The sequence below is a fragment of the Ursus arctos genome, unplaced genomic scaffold (genome assembly GCF_023065955.2).
Source record: "Ursus arctos isolate Adak ecotype North America unplaced genomic scaffold, UrsArc2.0 scaffold_4, whole genome shotgun sequence".
NCBI classification, from domain to species: Eukaryota; Metazoa; Chordata; class Mammalia; order Carnivora; family Ursidae; genus Ursus; species Ursus arctos.
Window position 1 is genome coordinate 16,882,855 of NW_026623056.1, and position 18,278 is coordinate 16,901,132.

Genomic DNA, 18,278 nt, shown 5'->3' on the forward strand with positions numbered 1-18,278 from the left:
AAAAAACCAAAACAACTTGGTTGTAGAGTGTGGCTAGTAAATGGGGCACCGAGATCCACACCAGATCTTGACTTACCCCAAAGGCCTTGTCTTTTCTACTCTACCAGGCGGCTCTCAGAGCTCCAGCTGGCCTCGAGAAGGCCTTTCCTTGGTCTGGGACTGGCTAGAAGGAGCATGACTGTAGAGGTGGAGATGTTTGGAGAATATAGAGAAAGGATTAGGGAGTTGAAGCAGTTGGGTCTCAAGGCTTGGTTGTTCCCAGGGAAGTGATAAGGGATATTATCTGCAGAGTTTGAAGGCTGTGGGAAGTCAGTCCCAGAAAAACTGCCAAGAAGAGTCCTCTAGAGGGGAGGGAGACAAGGAGCAGAGGCAAATGAAAGCGGTGGAGGCTGAGTCAGGGGAGCGTCAAGCCAGGTACAGGGTGAGAGGCAGGAGGCAGAGAAGGGGAGTTGAGGGGTGAGGGGAGGCTAAATCCTTGACTTACTCAGGCAGATGGCAGGATTTGGGGTGACAGGAAGACTGTGAGCCAAGTGCCCAAACCATCAATGACAGCATGGAGAGGTTCCAGACACTGAGAAGCAGGGCGCAAACATGAAGGAAAAGAGAATATGTCATAGTCTCGAAGTATCTTCCCCCCAATATTTATTAATTATAAAGGGGAAAGATAATAACGTCACATTGAAGAAACGCAGCAGACCTCACCTTAACCAAGTGATCTCAAAATGCTGCTTCATTAAAAGAGATGATGGGACAAAACTCCCAGCTGCCTGGCCAGGAACAAGTCAATAAACAATGACTATTATTTTAGTCCTTGAGGTAATAGTAGCAGCATCCCCAAGATCTACGGCCCAAAGGTCTCTCCACCCCAGTCCTGCCTTGGTGCAAAATTAATCTGTGCTAACGCGTACTCGGTCCCAAAGGGTTAATGAGCTGTCCCTGGGTAACATGTGGTTAACACATGTGCCCTTGACAGGTCTTCCTTAATAAATGGAGTGATTCTAACGGTAGAGATTCAGGCACGGGGGCAGCGTTGAGATGACGGCTCTGGGCTGGGGTGAGGGAGTTCTGGGTCTCGAACGGAGCCGGGAACCCCCGCGGTCCCGCACGCGACGTGCTCTGGCTCGGGTCCCTAACCGCGCAGCTTCCGGGGCTCGGCCGCGCCCGCGCGTCCGCCTGCCTCCTCCAGACTCTCGGGACGGCGGGTGTGGGTGTGGATGTCGGGGGGCGTGCCTGCGCTGCCCCTCCATCCCCATGCGGGCGGGGCTGTGGGCTCCTCTCCGCTGCACCTCCCGCACCTGGCTCAGGACCCGCCGAAGCAGACGCGCGACTTGATGCCCCGCTGAGTGACAACCCCGACGCTCCCGGGACGGTCTCCTCTGGGAAGAGCGCCGATGCCCCCTAGTGGCTGAGCTCTGAACCTCCTGCTGTCCCACTGCTCCGGGGCGAAGGTACAAGGGAACCCCCCCACCTAGTGCCAGAACCCCTTAGTTCCGGACCGGGCCTGCAGAGAGCTGGGAGCAGTGTCGCCTTGGGAGTGTGCGCACCGGGGCTGGGCTGGGAGAGTGGCGATGATACAGTCCTCGAATGAGGCAGGTCTGAGTCAGCCCCGACTCGACTCGGGAAGGCCAGAAGCCTCCTCCTGCTCTCCCTTGTCCCCCACGCGGGCCTCAGCTCCTTCCAGGTCTTCGTTGTCCTTGAGGGAAGAGGGAGAAATGAATATATATGTACGGAGCAGCTTCACTTAGTCATGTGGAAGCTCACTACTTCTAAAAAGGATTTGAAGTGACAGTAAAGATGTCTGAGGAAGGTCAAGGGAAAAGGATGGGGGAGGGGTGATCAACAGAGGGGTGAGGTTAATCCTTAAAATGACTCTCGAGACCCTCAACAGGTACGAGACCTGAAAACTAGAAACAGAATGTTAAACTTCCAAATCATGAGGGCTTAAAAAAGGAAGAAACCAACCAACCTCAAACAGTCCTTCAAGAATCTAGAACAAAAGACCAAGGGGAAGGGAAATCATGGAACTAAAAAATATAAAAGAAAAAGTAGAAAACGTCTATCAGAGATGATAATTATTGCAGGTAGATTAAATTCCTCTATCTAAAAAAGATCCCCTGGTAAAAAAGCCTATGATAGATAACCTACCTACTTTCTGGTTATAAGATACATAGTTCAAACAAAATGACGGAGTTGGAAAACAAAGAGGTTGGTTAAGACGTGCCGGGGAAAAGTTAACATCCCGCACACCCATCCCATTTTGTGTTCCAGCTCCAAAACCCATCGCACATCTACCCATTTCTGTTCACCCCATGGCCACTCGTTAAGTCAAAGCCTGATGATTTCCCACCTGAACCACATCAGTAGCTTTCTAATTGGTTCCATGTGCTCTTCTTGCCTTCCTCCCTACATAACAGACCAAATATTCTTTTAGAAACGTCAATCACATTTTAAAAACCTGAATTTTTCCTCTGCCTAAAGCCCTTCAGTGTTTTCTTAAGACACTTAGAGTAAAATTCAACCCCCTTCCTCTGGCCCACAAGCCCCCCAACCTCCACATGAACCTATCTCATGCCTCCCCTCCCTCCTACCTGCTGCCTTCTTGATGTTCCTCAAACTCACCTGTGCACACACGGTTCCCTCGGGCTGGATGCCCTCCCTTAGCTCTTCATTCTCATTGCTTGGGTCTAGCTTCAGGAGCTCCCCCACAGAAGTTTCCTCTGGCCAGCCTGTCTAGAATAGAGCCCTTTGCCTAGCTACCCTTTATCATGACTGTTTATTTCCTGCAGAGTACTCGTTACAATCTGTAAATATCTTATTTATTTCCTTATTTATTTCTTCTCCAGTAGAATTTTTTTACTAGTGTTTTGGGTCCTTCTCAGTACACAATCATATCATTTGCAGGTGTAGATAATTTTTCTGCTGTTAGAATTTGTTTTTATAATTTCATTTTGTTTTAATAATGCAATAGGGCCTCTCAAATAATGTTGAATAATAATGATTATAGTGAGCATTTCTTCCTTAATTCTAATGAAAATAGCTTGGGAGTTTTACTGTTTTTTTTTTTTTTTAGTAAGCTATCTGCTATTAATTTTTGGTAAATATTCTTTATCATATTTAAGAAGCGTCCTTCTATTCCTATATTACTTTTACTTTTCTAATCTTTTCTGTGGTAACTGATCTTTTTAAATTTTCTATTTCTTTCAGTGTCAATTTGTATTTTCCTAGGAATTCAACAATTTTCTCTAGATTTTCAAGTCGGTTGTCATAGAGTTGTATGTAATATTATTTTATAATTATTTTTCTTTCTTTTATACCTGGTGTTATATGATCTTTCTCATTTGTAATATTGTTTGTATTTGATTTTTCTCGTTTGTCTTTAATGGTGGGCATGAAATATCTGTTGATCTTACAAAAAAATAAGATTGGGCATAGAAGTGCCACATGATCCAGCAATTGCATGCCTATGTATAGATTCAAAAGACGAAAGCAGGGACCCAAACAGTTACTTGTACACTTGTTCATAGCAGAATTATTCATAACAGCCAAAAGGAGAAACAACCCAAGTGTCTGGCAACAAATAAGCAAAATGTGGATAAGCAACATGTGGAATATACATGCAATGCAATGTTATTTGGCCATAAAAGGAAATGAAATTTTGATATATGCTACAATATGGATTTACCTTAAAAATATTATGCTTGTGAAATAAGCTGGACACAAAAGGACAAATATTGTATGATTCCACTTATACAAGGTACCTAGATAAGGTAAATTCACAGAGACAGAAAGTGGAATAGACATTCCTCGGGGCTGGGGGAGGGAGGAAGGGATTGCTATTGTTTAATGAATACAGAATTTTTGTTGGGGACAATGAAAAAGTTTTGGGTATAGTTAGTGGTCATGGTTACACAACATTGTGAATGTATTTAATGTCGCTAAACTGCACACTTACAAATGGTTAAAATGACAAATACATTATGTATATTTTACCACAATACAAAAAATTAGGTTTAGGATTTGTTCTTTCCATTATATCTTTGCCTATTTCACTACTTTTGGCTTTTACTTAAAAATTTTTTTTTCTAGGGGTGCCCTGGGTAGTTCAGTCGGTTTAGCATCCGGCTCTTGATTTCAGCTCAGGTCATGATCTCAGGGTCTTGAGATGGAGCTCCACAGTCAGCAGGGAGCCTGCTTCTCTCCCTCTCCCTCTGCCCCTCCCCCTGCTCTCTCTCAAATAAATAAATCCTTAGAAAAATTGTTTTTTCTAAAAAATTGAAGTATAGTTGACACACAATGTTATACTAGTTTCAGGTGTACAACATAGTGATTCATGAAGTCTATACATTTCACTAGTCTATACATCACCGCACGTATAGCTACCATCTGTCACCATACAGCGCCGCTATTATAATACCATTGACCCTATTCCCTATGCTCTACCTTTCATCCCTGTGACTTAGTCCATAATTGGAAGCCTGTATTTTCCATCCCCTTCACCCATTCTGTCCATCCTCCTACCCTCCTGTACCCTGGCAACCATTAGGTTGTTCTCTGTATTTACGGTCTGTTTCTGCTTTTTGTTTGTTTATTCATTTGTCTTGTTTTTTTAGATTCCACATATAAGTGGAATCTTATCTTCTTAGTCTGACTTATTTCACTTAGCGTAATAAGTCCACCATCTTGTTGCAAATGGCAAGATCTCACTCTTTTATGGCTGAGTAGTATTCCCCTGTGTGTATATATATATATATATATATCTCCCGCATCTTCTTTATCCATTCATCTATCAGTGGACACTTAGGTTGCTTCCATATTTTAGTTATTGTAAATAATGCTGCAATAACATAGGGGCTCATATATCTTTTTGAATTAGTGTTTTCATTTTCTTTGGATAAATACCAAGTAGTGGAATTACTGGATCATATGGTATTTCTATTTTTGATTGTTTGAGGAAGCTTCACACTGTTTTTCACAGTGGTTGTACCAATTTCCATTCCTCTCAACAGTGCATGAAGGTTCCCTATTCTCCACATCCTTGCCAACACTTGTTATTTCTTATCTTTTTGATTCTAGCCATTCTAACAGGTGACAGATGACATCTCATTGTGGTTTTGATTTGCATTTCCCTGATGATAAGTGATGTTGAGCATCATTTCATGTGTCTGTTGGCCATCTGTGTGTCTTCTTTGAAAAAATGTCTATTCAGGTCTTCTGTCCATTTTCTAATCAGATTATTTGGGTTTTTGGTGTTGGGTTTGGCTCCTATTTTTATTAATTACTTTGGCTGAATTATTTATGGTTCATTTTTAATTTCTTAAAATGAGTTCTTAATTTCTTTAATTTCAATCTTCTTTAATAATGAAGGCACTGAAGACTGATTTTTTCTTGAATATGGGTTTAACATACCAAAACATAGGTTTCATTACTTTCTAGATTGTTTTTCATTTCAATTCCGATTTACATATTGATCTAGAGATTACTTTTATTCTAATAGTTAATAGTTTGGGAGAGTCTTTATTATTCATTTGTATTCTAAAACATTGATTAGAAAATATATACTATAAAATTTTCACTTTTTTGAATTTGTCACGTTTTATTTGTGGCCAAGTACCTGATGGATTTATATATAAATATCATATATATATAAAAAACAGAAATATGAACATGTTTTCTTGACAAACAAAAAAAGCACGTTCTGTGTTTGTAGGTTGCCAAGTTCTGTTCATGTTATTAAATTGAGCTGTTTGACTATAATACTTGGATCTTCTATGTCCTGGCTAAATTTTTACCTTCTAAATCTGTCAGATTTTGAAAGATGTATATTAGAATCTTCCACTATTATTGTGCATGCATGTTCTAAGATTAAGTTCTCCTTGTGTTTCTTTTTTTTTTTTTTTAGAAAGACCCCATTGAAGGAGTCACCTTTTTTTTTTTTTAATTTATTTATTCGACAGAGATAGAGACAGCCAGTGAGAGAGGGAACACAAGCAGGGAGAGTGGGAGAGGAAGAAGCAGGCTCCCAGCGGAGGAGCCTGATGTGGGGCTCGATCCCATAATGCCGGGATCACGTCCTGAGCCGAAGGCAGATGCTTAACTGCTGTGCCACCCAGGCGCCCCTCTCCTTGTGTTTCTAATAGCTTTCGCCTTATATATTTGGCTGCTATGATGCTTAGTGTTTGGAGGTTTATGACTAATACTTTCTTCTGAAAATGTACCTTTTATTATTACATAATATCTGTCTTCTTTAATCCTTTTTATTCTAAATTTCACATCCCCTATGTTGTCATTTCTGCTTTCCCTTGTTTGCATTTGCCTGGTATTTCTTTACTCATTAGATTTTTTTTTTTTTTTTTTAAGTAGGCTCCAGGTCCAGAATGGAGCCCAATGAGAGGCTTGAACTCACAACCCTGAGATGAAATCAGGACCTGAGCTGAGGTCAAGAGTCAGATGATTAGCCGACTGAACCACCCAGACACCCCAACTCATTAGCTTTTCTGTATCACTTTATTTTAGGTGTGCTTCCTATAAACATATATTTGGATTCGGTTTTTCCGTTAGATCTGACGGTTTTTATCTTTTACATGAAAATTGAGCTCATTCACATTTAGTGTAATAGTTGATACACTTGATTTTACTCTTTCCATCTTATTTTATTTTAATTTTTCATCTTTTTCTTTTTCCTGGCTTATTCCCATTATCATTCATTTCTTCCTTCCTTTTGTTAATTCAGAACTACTACTGGGCTTTTTAATCAAAAGTATAATTCTTTATAATTATATCAAAACATGCTAACTACCCTCCTCTTCTACCACCTAGGTGCTCACTTTTTGTGTGTCTCCTTTCCACAAGATAAAACCTTTAAAACATTTTGCCTCATCATTCTTCCCACCTTTCCAAACTCCTTGGTTTTTCTCAGACTGTTTGATTTTCTTGGTTTATAACTAACATTAAGTTTTTCCTGTTTGATAAAAGAATTCTTACGAAGCACCTGGGTGGCTCAGTCAGTTGAAGGGCCAGCTCTTGATCTTGGCTCAGGTCATGATGTCAGGGTCATGGGCTCTGTACTTGGCAGGGAGTCGCTTGGGATTCTGGGGGATTCTCTCCCCCTCTGCCTCCACACCCTGTGCACTCTCTCTCTAAAATAAATAAATAAATGTAAAAAAAAAAGAGTTCTTACTTAGCACTTATATTACAAATTATCAACCACACTGTTACCATTCATTCGATGTTAACTATATAAAACACAAAGTTCATTACTCAGTAACTGTCTCCCTTCCTTTCTCATCTTACTCTATGTTGAAATCCATTTGGATTATTTTCTTATTTGATTCGAGTACATTCTTGGCATTTTTCTTTTATAGGACAGGTGAGTGTTTTCTTGTCTGGGTATACAACTCTTAGGTGATTTTCCTTTTTCTCAATATCTGTAGCTGTTATTCTCCTGTCCCTTAGCTTCCAGGCTTGTGATTTAAAAATAACATATCTTAGCTAACTAGTAATGGACAGGAACTTCCTTAATATGGTAAAGGTACCTACAAAAATGCAGCAAATATCATAATTAGTGATAAAATATTAGAAGTCTTGACCTCATTCTCTACCTTGAGATAGGGAATGAGGCAAAGATATCCAATTTCACCACTTCTGTTTAACATAAAATTGTTGGATGTCCTAGCCAGTACAATAAGGCAAAACAAAAAAATTGTACAACTAAAAAGGAAATAAAACTGTCATTAATTTGTACTCTACATATTTGTATTTTTCTTTATATCATTTATATAAAACTGAAAAACAGGCAAAATGTAACATTTCATTTAAGGTTACCACTTATGTTGTAAAACTATAACAACAAGCAAGAGAATGACAAACACAATATTTAGCATAATAATTCCTTGAGAAGAAGAGGGCACATAGGGGACTTCTAAAAATGCAGTAATATACTATTTCTTAAGTTGGCTGATGGATACACAATATTTATTATTCTTTATACCTTCTATATACTTGTTTGTGTGTTTTTGTAGATATGAAATACTTCATTAAAAAAAGAGTAGAAGATGTGAAAGACTTTAAAAATGAACACTACTATTTATGTATAATGATAAAATTAGGTAAAAAAGTATACAAAAATATTAAATTCTTTATTGTCTTTTAGTGCCCTATAGAATTAGACAATATGATCGTGTATGTAGAAAACCTAAAATAATCTGTGGACAATATATTTATTTAATAAGTAGATTTAACAAGGATGCTGGAAGCAAGGTCCAATACAAAATAAGCTCTCACTTGCTCATGCAACATTTCATTGCTACATGCGATGACAGGACATAATCTCACCAGCATAACAAAGAGTGAAAGAAGCAAAGTAAAAAACTCCCACACATGGGGCGCCTGGGTGGCGCAGTTGTTGAGCGTCTGCCTTCAGCTCAGGGCGTGATCCCAGGGTGCTGGGATCGAGTCCCACATCGGGCTCCTCCTCTGGGAGCCTGCTTCTTCCTCTCCCACTCCCCCTGCTTGTGTTCCCTCTTTCGCTGGCTGTCTCTGTCAAATAAATAAATAAAATCTTAAAAAAAAAAATCCCACACAGTATCATATCATTCCATTTGAATAACGTTTACAAAAGACAAAACTAAACTATATTGTTTAGTGATACATACAGTTTATGTCAGAAATCAGGTATTACAGGAATTAGAAATTTCTGCCTCTACATTCAGATGACTGAAATAAATGATTGTAGCACAATCATAATCCATATGAGAAAGAAGTTCTCTCTAAAACTCCTTTCACAAAGAATCAAATCTGGTGGATGTAAGATCAAATATAAAACACCGAAATTTTAAAAACTTTTAGAGGAAAATGCAGGGAGACTTAGGACCTTTCAACCAAGTCACCCAAAGCACAAACTATAAAGAAATAGATAATAAATTAGGCTGCATTAGCATTTACATTTTGGTGCCTTAAAAGATACAATAAAAAGTTGTAAGATAAGCCGCAGGGTGAGTGATAATATTTGCAATACATCCATCTGAAAAGGGAATAATATCCAAAATACATAAAGAATTCTTAAAAATCAATAAGAAATGACAACTACCAATAGAAAAAATAGGAAATGGTTATGGACATGAGTTTAGAGAGTAAAATATACAAATGACCGGTAAGCATAGAACAGATACCTAGCCTCCAACCTCATAGTAATCAGGGAAATGCAAACTAAAACCATAAGGAAATAATACCACAAACCCATTAAGTTGGGGAAAAAATCCAACAATAGCAAGTGTTGATGAGGACACGGTAATTCATCCGTTGCTGTTAGGATCACTTTGGAGAGCAAGTGGGCAGTGACTAGTAATGTTGAAGCTAGGCACCCTTTGCAACCCTGCAGCCCCAATCCTAGGCGTGTACCCCATAGAAAGTCTCACACCTAGGCACAGGAGGCACGGACTAGACAGCCCATGGCAGGACTGTTTGTAATCGGGACAAAATGCAAACTGTCTAAATTTTCATCAGTAGGAGAATGGAGAAATAAATCGAATATAATATTAACACAATAGTATACTATACTTCCATGAAAATGAATTTTTATTTATCAAAGAGACCCCAAAACTTAGGTAGCACCACTGACCAGGCTGTATTCTAAGTTCTTTTTTTTTTTTTTTAAAGATTTTTATTTATTTATTTGACAGAGAGAGAGACAGCCAGCGAGAGAGGGAACACAAGCAGGGGGAGTGGGAGAGGAAGAAGCAGGCTTCCCAGCGGAGGAGCCCGATGTGGGGCTCGATCCCAGGACCCTGGGATCATGCCCTGAGCCGAAGGGAGACGCTTAACGACCAAGCCACCCAGGCGCCCCCTAAGTTCTTTATAAATATTAACTCATTTATTGAATGAACCTGAGCTAGATATATCAACACGAGTCAATATGGATCTATCGCAAAAAGCACCACGTTGAATGAGAAAAGCAAGTTACAGAAGTATTTGTGTAGTACTTGACCATGTATTTAAAGTTTGAAATATTTAAAACAGTATTATATGATATATACTGTTCATATATAATAAAAGTGTATAGAGAGGTTACCACAGTGGTGAGGGTGACGGTGGGGAGTAAAGAGGGTCCCTGAGGGGCTTCATCAGAAAAGATGCTGCATTTCTAATGCTTAGTGATAGCTAAACCGTTCTCATATCTCAGTGTATCTCTGAGATAGTTGACACAAGAGTAAAAAATAAAGGGAAAAATCACCCACTTCCATTTAATTGATTTTCTCCCAGCCTCTCTTCTATGCTTATTTTATATACTTGTGATTATCCCGCATACGTTCTGTCACTTAAGCACTTTCTCATTTTTTCAGTACAAGGAAGAACTGTACTTGGGGGGGAATATTTAGGATTATTCTTCTGATACATTTTCACAGGTAGAATTACAGTATCAAATTATATGCATGATTACTTGCTACTCTTAGTATAACTCTTTATTATGTACATTTTGCCAAGAGGTCTACCAGTTCGCTCTCACGACCCCCAGTAGTGCAATGGTTCCTCCCTTTCTTCTGCAGCTTTCTCAGCACTAAATATTCTTGCAAACAAACAAACAAAACCCAAAAAAATCTTACTATTTTGGTCGGTGAAAATGGGAGCTTCTTTGTATTACTCTCAGAAACACTGCCCCCCAACCACTTATCTTTCGTTTATAAAGGGAGAAAAGCTTCACTGCTGAGGGCACCCTGGGACCCATAGTCTTTCCCCCGCGGGGCGCCGCGGCAGGTGCAGCTCCGAGGGTGCGGCCTCGCCCACGCAGCCCTTCCTCCTACCCTCAGCGCCGTGGGGACGGTGGCCCTGATCCGCGGAGCCCGGCCCCCACGAAAGCACAGCGAGGTCGTCGGGGGCATCGTTGACTTTTCACTGTCTTTCTTTCCAGCCTAGGAGTAGCCTTGGGTTCACGCCTGGGCCGGTGGGCCGGGGCTAATTTACAGGGCTGCCTCGCAGCCGTCCTTGGGCCTCCTTTCACCCAGTGACACACCGGCCATTGACGTCCCGCCCACGGAGCGCGGGCACACAGGCTCCATTCACCCTTCCCCGGCCCGGGCGAGCGGGGTGGGCGGCCCCCCACCCCACCTCAGGCCACACACAGGCAGGGTGGGACCAGAGGAGCTTGTCCTTTCCCATGAGCAGGGCTGGAATTTGGGGGGGAGGTGGGAATTGAGGAAGTTGGGAAGGGAGGAGTGAAGGGCTGGGTGAGAAGTGGGAGGCTGTTTCTACGGATGGGGGTAGTGAGAGGGGGGAGGCCCGAGAGGGGGAAGGGAGGGGCTGAGGGCAGGTTTCCGGACTAGAGAGGTAGGAACTTACGAGGCACCGGAGGAAGGGAGAGACCGGGGAGGGATAGGGGATAGGGAGGTGGGGTAGGGCTCAAAGAGGAGACCCAGCAATTTGGGGGGGGGGGGCGGAATTCAGATCGAGCTGGGGTTACAGGAGTGGGAAGGGAATGTGGAATAGCGGGATGAAAGGAATTGCAGGAGGGAAGAGGCATTGGCCTGCGGGGGTGGCACCCCCCCTCCCACGCTGGACCTGGGCTGGCGTTTGCCAAAGGGCTCAGCTTGGAGCCTCCACAGGGCGGGAGAAGTCTGCAGCTCCAGGCCAGGTGGAGGAAGGTGATGACAGAGGTGGGCAGCGTGCACTTAGCTGTGGAGAACAGGCAAGGACAGTGCCTCTCCGGTTGTCAGGAGTTTCCTGGGGATGGACTCTGAAGGGGCCAAAGGGTCACCTGGGAAGTGGGGAGAAGGGAGAGGGGACCCCCAGTGAGAGAAGAGCACCCTGGTGGAGGGAGGATCTGAAGAAGCACAAGGACTGCTTTGGGAAGGCCAGGATCCTCCAGGGACCAGCTTCTTGTCACCAGTGAGAGATGAAATGGATTATGGTTTTGCCATGTTACGGGAACCTGTAAAAATGGCTCTGTAAGGCCACGCTCCTCAAAGGGCGCCTGCAGGTAAATCCTCCGGGACACTGTACTAAAACGCAGATTCAAAGTCAGCAGATCGGAGGTGGCACCTGAGATTCCGTATCACCCACAAGCTCCCAGGCAATGCCCGTCCTGCTGCTTCAGGACCAGGCTCTGAGGAAGGGGCTAGCAGGGGTGCCTGGCTGGCTCAGTCAGCAGAGCATGGGACACTTGCTCTCAGGGTTGTCAGTTCAAGCCCCACATTGGGCATGCAGCCTACTTAAAGAAATACACAAGTAAAATAATTCAAAGGAAGGAAAAAAGGAGCTCTGCAGCAACATGGAGAAATATCTAGGTTATACGATAAAGTGAAAGAATAGTCTATGTGGGATGAACCCCGTTTCCTTTTAAAGTGCAAACACACTAATGTCTACACCCACACACACACACAAAGGTGCAAAAATATCACCTATATCTTTTTCTGGAAGATGGGATTACAAGTGGTATTAATTTCCTACTTTTTGCCTGTGTCTGTTTTCTAAATTCTCTTCGATAAACACATTCTCCTATTGTAAGGAAAAAGAGTCTATCAAAACCATGGAAGTTACTTATTTTAAAAAGAGGACTCAGGCAGAAGTTCACAGATCTTCCTCTGTGGGAAACTGGATTAGTTGCTCCTCCTCTTTGGCTCCGAGCATCTATTTACACGCTGCACAGGGAGGGGGCTGGCAGCCCCTGGGGCTTGGTAGGGGGCTCACCTCATCCCCTCAGTAAATGTGTGCTCACTTGAGCGAGCTTAAGGGACAAGGTCCCACTGAGGGAAATTCGGTTATGGCAAACCAGGAGTATGGGTAAATGGAAGTGTTGAAGGGAAATTTTCTTTTTTTTTTTTTGTAATATTTTATTTATTTATTTGACAGAGATAGAGACAGCCAGCGAGAGAGGGAACACAAGCAGGAGGAGTGGGAGAGGAAGAAGCAGGCTCATAGCAGAGAAGCCTGATGTGGGGCTCGATCCCACAACGCAGGGATCATGCCCTGAGCCGAAGGCAGACGCTTAACCACTGTGCCACCCAGGCGCCCCGAAGGGAAATTTTCTTATTGGCTATTACTTAAATTGCTTTGTATTATGTGGACTCACCGAGCCCAGGGACCTCGGTGCTATGAAGGGATAGCTCTTTCCATTTACATGTCATCTTATTGTTTGTACTTTCTTACCGATCCCTCATTTGACCCTCTGAGATAAGTGATCTCGATAACTCCCTTTCATAGTGGAAGAAAGTAAACCTCGGAGAGTTAAATAAACTTACCCAGGGTCAACATCTAGTAAGAGGCAGAGCCCCGCTTTTTAATCCAGAACATCTGACTCTAGAACCTCATTTCTTGACCACTGAAATGTACTGTATCTCACAAGATAGCAGACCCAGGTTCAGAACCCTCGCCTTCCCGTTCACACTCAAGCACGTGTCTAGAACTCTGGGCTCTCATGTGTGAGCTTAGGCTAGTGGCCCCTCTCTAGCACAGCTCAGGCTGCAGTGTGGGGAGTGGCCTGGGCTAGCAGGGAAGCTGGACAGAGCACAAGCGGCAATGTGATGGGGGAGGGGGAGGTGGCCATGATGAGTTTATTGTTCAAAAGAAGGCCTGAGAACATGAAATCTAGAAACTGATCCCTGGGAATGAACTGTATATCCTTGAGATGATCTTTTTTCTTTGAACTTCTCTATAAAATAAGAAACAGGATGCTTGGGTGGCTCAGTCGGTTAAGTGTCTGACTTTGACCCAGGTCATGATCCCAGGGGTCCTGGGATTGAGTCCCCAGGACGGGCTCCCTTCCCAGCTCAGTGGGGAGTTTGCTTGTCCTTCTCCCTCTGCCCCTCACCCCACTTGTTCACACACTCTCTCTCTCTCAAATAAATAAATAAATAAAATCTTTAAAAAAATGAAATAAAATAAACCAATTTTATTATGTTCTCCCCTGTTTTTGAAAAGACTTAGTCTGTCAGGGTGCCTGGGTGGCTCAGTCAGTTGTGTTTGCCTTCAGCTCAGGTCATGATCCTGGGGTCCTGGGATTGAGCCCCACATTGGGGCTCCCCTGCTCAGCAGAGAGTTTGCTTCCTCCTCTCCCTCTGTCCCTCCCCCTGCTCTCTCTCACTCACTCTCTCTCTCTCACTCTCTCTCTTTCAATTAAATAAATAAAATCTTAAAAAAAAAAGATTTAGTCTATCAAATTGCATTTGTCAACTAATTGATTTTCCCATTTTTTATTTATCAGTCATTTGTAACTATCATGGCTTCTAATAAATATGAAATATAAATATAATTGCATTAAGCTACTGACGTTCTAGCAAAAGAAAGTAATTTTGGCATTTTGATTGGCCCGTGTGGCTTTATAAGGGGTAAATGTTTAATTGTTAAAGCGTTTTAAATAGAAAGACCCATGAACCCCATAAAAATCTGGTTTAAATTGCAGAAGGGAAGATGTGTTTTCCAAAGATGTTCATTGTATTAGCTATGATAGCTTAAACAGTAGAAATGCACTAAATATTCATCTGTAAATAAATTAGGGCACATTTGCATGTTTGCACAATGGCATATTTTGAAACTATTAAAAGTTCTGTTCAGTCTTAGAGCAGAGAAAAATTTCCTCTGCAGGGCACAACCCAGAAACCATTAAGGGAAAGCTGACAGATTTGACACCATAAATATTAAAAAGGCTTGCCCTTGAAAGACACCATAAACAAAGTGAAAATACTAAATGACAAACTGAGATAAAATATGCAACAGTGACAATATTAAAGCCATGTATCTTTATTTTCCCGTAAATCACACTATTTCAGCTTCTCTCCTCCAGGGCTGAGCCATGAAGCTTGTCACCGAGAGAAAGAGAGGCAGGAACTGTTTGGGACAGAGAGGCCCCTGAAAAACTGTGAGTCCCAACCCTGATTTCTATTCACCCCCTTAGCAAGAGCAGAGTCTCAAATGCCAGCCTTTATGGAGGAAAGAAAAGAAATAGTTTTATTCCAAATACTGCCCTTTAATAAATCAAAGACGCACCTGGGTGGACTTGATCATAAACAGCTACACAGAGAGAACTACTACCAAGAGGAAGTGGGAAGAATAGCTGTGCCCCCCATTCCCCCCACCCCCGCCAAGGATTGTGGAAGGAAGAGAAAGGTGGGAATAGAAGCAGCTGTTGGTGAGAGATGTGTGTCCCAACAGTCCCAAAGTTGCAGGCAGGTAGATTGAAGGAAACATTGAGAGCAGAAGAGAGGCCTCTGACCCCTGTTTCAGTTTGGGATTCTGGAAAGGGAAACCTCACCAGGTACCTGCCCCGGTGAAAACCTTCTGCCTATTTAGGCAGAGAGAAGGCCAGCATTTGGCTACCCAGAGTCTTTCCTGGCATTCATTGGCATGAAAGGTGTCCAGAATTTCCTGGATACCCTTGAGAAGGGAAGTCTAACCCTATATGTGAGGACCGGGTAGTCACCCTGGCTGGGAGCCAAATGGGAGTTGCAGACAGGCCTCAAGGGGGTTCAGAACACCTGTAGGATCCAAGTGGGGAAGAGTCCATTGAAAGGACCACTGGACTCCAAGGGAGCTAAGAAAAATCTTGACGTTCTTAGTTACAGACGTAAGCAACAAATGTCAGCAAGATGCTTGCCCAGTGACCAGGCCAACAAGAAGCATGGTCAGAAGTTGGAGGCGCTATGGAGCAGTCCAAGGACCTGTGCTTGGTAACTTAGGCACCCCTCCTTCACCTTTATCACATTAAAAGCCCAGTCTCCCCTGTACCCAAATGCCACCTCAGAGAATTAATAGGAGGAGGAGGAGGAATATAAGGGTTAAAATAGCTGGTAGGGTAACTGTAACGAAAGATTACTAAAATACGGTGGCTTACACGGTAGAAGCTGCATTCTCTTTCAGACGAAAATCCAGGCGGGCCGTGCAGGTCTGCTCTGGCTGCCTGAGGGGGTCAGGACTGTTGCTCTTCTATCCTGTTTCTCAGCTGTTCTCAACACATGACTGCTGTCTCATGATCTAGGCATTTATTCGAGCTCCTGCCAACACAGATGCATTCCAGCTAGTGGGAAGAGGGACGACAACATATCGAAGGCACACCCTACCCATTTCCTATAAGGGCATGACCTGGAAGTCACGCACGTCACACGTGCTCACATACTGTTGTCCAGAACTAGGGCATGCTGCTACACCTAGCTGTGAGGGAGGCTGTGAAAGTTTTCAGCCGGGCAGCCAGATATCCATATCTTAGCACAGAACACAGTCGCCCTTCTCCAGCCAAGTTCAGGGTCTCTGTGGGCTGCAGGGTCCTCTCCTCCAGGTCCAGATGCAACTATTTATGTCTGGTGACCTATAAGCAAGAGAAAAGTTACCTCCCCTACTTCCAATTACACACATACCCAATATGCACCAGTGGAAAAGAAACAGGATGAGTCCTCAGAACCTCCATTCAGAAAATGGAAGAATGGAAAACAGCCAGTAGTCACTAGTCCATAGCAATGATCACATCCTTCACACGGAAGTTACAAGCGCTGGCTTCCCTGACACTGGAGTTAGTGCCTTGGCTTGTCGGTCTGGTAGCCATTTGTCCATTGACCTCAGAGAGCACAGGCTAGTTTTTGGCAAGATTATTCCTTGCCTGTCTTCCTCCATGGCCCATCCCACATGGGCATCGGAGAGTGTGCCCTTTAGGAGACTTGTAGATCTCACAGCCTTTTTCTTCTGGTGCCTTTCGGGAGGGCCTAGGAGTTACTTTAGAAGTCAATACAATCACAGGATTTTTCAGGTCACACTTATGGGGGTTTGCTTTGTTTTGTTGGCAATAAATTTCCCTTCAAGAGTTAGAAGGCTTCTAGTCCATTTATTTCCTGTCCAGGCCATGTGGAGTTATCTATAGTCAAAAGTTCTTTAGGCATGATTTTTACACAGGAAAATTTTGTTCTTTAATTTACTCACTTGGGACTCTGTCCTTTGTTTTAGAGGGCAGTTAAACATTAGTGGATTTTATTGACTCTCAGGCTTGGTCTGTTTTAGTTTTGTCCTTAGTCCTAAAGAGTGTTTCCTACTCTAAATCATGGTCCTTACTCCCCCATCTCTCAAGATTGTACAACCTTTAGTTCTCAGCCCCATAGCAACCACTTTCTTCTAGGCCTTACGGTGTCCTACCTACACTGCTCAGCGACGCTCTTAACCAGGGGCTACTGGGGAACGGCAGTGTAGAGTTTCTGGCACCCTTATCCCTCATGCAGCCCCCACATCTTTGTTACCCTGCCCTGAAAATTCTAGCCAACTTAGCATCCCTGAATTCCTGCTTCTTCAGCTCAGCAAGAGGGCTATGCGCTGTGCTCTACACGGGGGGCGCTCTCTCCCTGCACTGCGACCCACAGTGTGCCCCCAGGAGGAAAGCCGGGGCCAGTGTGGGATTCGCCTCCTGTGTGTCCTGTCTCTAAAGGATCACCGTCTGGCACTGCCTGTTGTCCAATACACTGTCCAACTGCCAGTTGCCCCATTTATTTTGTCTAGTTTCACCATTGTTTGCGGTGGTGGCGGTGGTGGGCACGTGGTATCAGTTACTCCACCGGGGATATAATCAAAATTCCTTCTTTCTCTAGGTAGGGAATTTTATTTGGATACACAGCTGTCCAGGGAACTAGCCAATGGAGTATGAGTAGAAGCAAAGGAGTGTGCCTCTGCCTCTTTTTGTTTTCTTCCCCCACTGGCTGGAATGTTAAGGCTGTTATTACTCACTGTCCAACAGGATCGGCTCTTTGTGATTAACATAGTCAAAGCAGAGATCTCAGAAAGTAAAGAGGAGAACAGGGCAGGAAAGAAGTATGTGAAGAAATAATCGTTAAAATTTCCCCCAAATGTAGTGAAAACATCACCTATCATTCAGTGAACCCCAAGCAGGATGAACAAAAAGGAAACCATGCCAGGCCCATCATGGACAAACTGCTAAAAGCCAAATATAAAAAGAAAATCTTAAAAATAGTCAGATAAAACATACATTATATATAGGAGAGCAATGTGTGAATGATGGCCGACTTCTCATGAGAAACGAGGGAGGCCAGAAGACAATGGAGTATCATCTTTAAATGGCTGAAAGAAAATGCTGACAATCCATAATTTTACCTTCTGTAACTATACTCCTGAAATATGAGGGTAAAGTCATTTAAAAATAAGTCATAGCTGAGGAGCGCCTGGGTGGTGCAGTTGTTAAGCGTCTGCCTTCGGCTCAGGGTGTGATCCCGGCGTTCTGGGATCGAGCCCCACATCAGGCTCCTCCGCTGGGATCCTGCTTCTTCCTCTCCCACTCCCCCTGCTTGTGTTCCCTCTCTCGC

General features: G+C 43.2%; 1 long non-coding RNA gene across 1 annotated transcript; it reads right to left on the reverse strand.

Annotated features, from left to right (window-relative positions):
* Window positions 1–678: 678 nt before the first annotated feature.
* On the reverse strand, window positions 679–15,996 carry LOC130542647 (uncharacterized). The gene is made up of 4 exons (XR_008957346.1): window positions 15,818–15,996; window positions 8,332–8,535; window positions 6,989–7,136; window positions 679–1,693 (listed from the first exon to the last, which is right to left on the reverse strand). It is a non-coding gene; the product is annotated as an uncharacterized LOC130542647 (long non-coding RNA).
* Window positions 15,997–18,278: the final 2,282 nt, after the last annotated feature.